The following is a 2,779-nucleotide window of genomic DNA, read 5'->3' as shown; positions in this document are numbered from 1 at the left end:
TCCGGCTCTTTTATTAAAACGTTCCCCTTTTTCAGGGCTACTACACTGACATTGTCTCTGGTTCAGGAGAGGCTGGACTTGAGGAGCGTAGCTCATGTAGTTAATCAGCTGATTATGCTGTGACACCAGGAGTTTACAATATTGAACCTCTTCACAATATTCTAATTTTCCGAGACACTGAATTTTGGTTTTTCAATTTTTGTAACCCATAAGAAGCAAAATAACAAGAAATAAAGTATTGACATATTTCATTCTATATGTATAAAATATGATTTTAACTTTCTGAAACGATTGACAAGAAAAAAAAACTTTTCCACAATATTCACATTTTTATTTATGCGCCTGTATTTATGCTTGAGTTTTGAGGAGTTAAACCCGTTTTAGGCAAATCTCGAGTGTAACGTAACAGGGCATCTCAAGCATTGTATTTGGAGAACTGCTGGTGCTCTTTGGATGTGTTAGGAATGATTCTCAGCTACTAAAATTTTAGCTCACTGTGTGAAATTGGCTCAACTTTAGAATTGTTTTATTCTCAAAGTTCATAATTTCTTGATCTACCTTTGATTTGATTTTAGGAGAATTTTATGAAACTCTGTTCTGTGGTTCATAAAAGACTTTACCTGCCTTTCGTTGTGGCGGGTGATCAAGACCCTCTTTATTCGTGTGTTTCCTTACTTGTTTTGATGTTTCCACATATAAAATTTGAATATTGCTAATATTATCCATCCATTTTTTGAAACAATTACCCAGGTGAAATCTCTCAAACTTTGACAACTAAATAAACAATATCGTGGAAGACGTAGCGTTTGGGCTTGATAACTACACCTCTAGAGGAAGATGGCCACCTGCATCATGAAGGACCACCCTCACCCAGCACACACACTTTTTGCCCCGCTCCCCTCAGGAAGGAGGTTAAGAAGCATTAAGTGTAGGACCACTAGACTGAGGAACAGCTTCTACCCTGAAGCTGTTAGACTCATGAATCCCTAATCAGGATTATCACTGTGAAAAAAAAAATGTCTGTAATGCCACTTTGATTGCTGCTATGTGCTGCTGATTATCCATGCTGCAGGTCTCATGCTGCTGATTTATTTCATGCTGCTGTATTCATTCATACTCATCTGTTCACATAGACTCATGTTCGTGCTGCTGTTGTTCGGCGTATTGCTATTTTTGCATTATTAAGTGTTTAGCATATTCTTAGTTCATATCTTCGATATTATTACTGTTTTTCTTTTACAATTTATACTTTAGTTGGATGTAACTGGGACCCTGTGTACACAATTTCGTTCCACCACATGTACCACATGCGATGTGAATGACAATAAAGAACATTGACCTTGACATTGACCTTGGTGTCAGCATGCCCGCGGCCAGCTGATATCAGAAAAGCCAAACACATTTTACTCTCCGTTTATTAATCTGACAAACTGGCAATTTCACAAGAAAAAAGTTTTGTTGTCTGAGTTATGCAACAATGTTTTTGACCCGTTTCTAAAACTTTATCACACACAGTTGATAAATCTTATCATTATCCTAAAAGCTAAATATAGATGCCTCAGTCCTGATCATTTCCTACACAGAAATAATGACCTCTAGTCAGTAATTTTCTCTACTATAATAAATGTCACATTATCTCCACTTCGGTATCCGTTCCCTCCTTTCTCATGCATATGTCATGTCCAGTTCTCCAATATAATGGCAGGACTATTTTCAGCACTGTGGAGAAACGTGGATGGATGATGAAGCCATTTGGCCTTCTGACTGTTCATGCTTCTTGTTCACCTTCATGTAATGAAACGTGAGTCTCCATTACTATGAGCTTTTTACTTCCTACTTTCACAGAAATGGTGCAGCATGAACTTAAAAAAAATAATAATAATTGGTTACATTTATAAAAAAACTTTTTGAAAGAACATTAGTCATTAAAGGTCTTCTTACAGAGTTACTCCCATGAATCATTGTCACAGCCATGCATCTTTCCTCGGTGTATCAGTTTTAGTAACAAAAACGTTACAGCACCCCTTATTACATCAAAACAGCATAAAACATTAAAACTCCTTCATTTTTGTCTAACTAAATATATATATATAAATAAATTTCCTTTTCCTTTTCACCTCCTGACAGATGCAATTTTTTAAGTAATAGTCTTTTTTTGTTGTTGAAAGTAGGAATGCTATAAAGAAATTGCATTTCTTGTGAAAATGCAGTGTGAATGCTTATTGCTGAAGAACTTGCTGAAAAACATCTGAAATCAGAGTCAGAGTCAGAGTTTCTTTATTGTCATTCGCACCTCATGTGGTACATGTGGTGGAGCGAAATTATGTACGCAGGGTCCCAGTTACATCCAACAATAAAATGTATAAGAAAAACAGTAATGACATCTAAGATATGAACTAAGAAGAACATCAACTAAATATGCACTAAGCACTCATAACATAAAACATTGAACATCAGCACAAACATGAACATGAGTCTGTGAGCAGATGTGCACGCATGAACACATCAACATTGAAACAGATCAGCAGCAACATGAAACAGATCAGCAGCAACATGATATGGTTTATCACAGTGATTATTCTAGTTAGAGATTCATGAGTCTAACAGCCTCAGGGTAGAAGCTGTTCCTCAGTCTAGTGGTTCTACACTTAATGCTCCTTAACCTCCTTCCTGAGGGGAGTGGGGCAAAAAGTGTGTGTGCTGGGTGGGTGGGGTCCTTCATGATGCAGGTGGCCCTCTTCCTGCATCTGGAGGTGTAGATGTCTGTGATGGTGGGGAG

This window comes from Nematolebias whitei, chromosome 14 (assembly GCF_014905685.2).
Source record: "Nematolebias whitei isolate Nwh7 chromosome 14, NemWhi1, whole genome shotgun sequence".
In the NCBI taxonomy this organism is placed as follows: domain Eukaryota; kingdom Metazoa; phylum Chordata; class Actinopteri; order Cyprinodontiformes; family Rivulidae; genus Nematolebias; species Nematolebias whitei.
The sequence above is the reverse complement of the archived record's forward strand: the minus strand, read 5'-3'. Positions refer to the sequence as shown.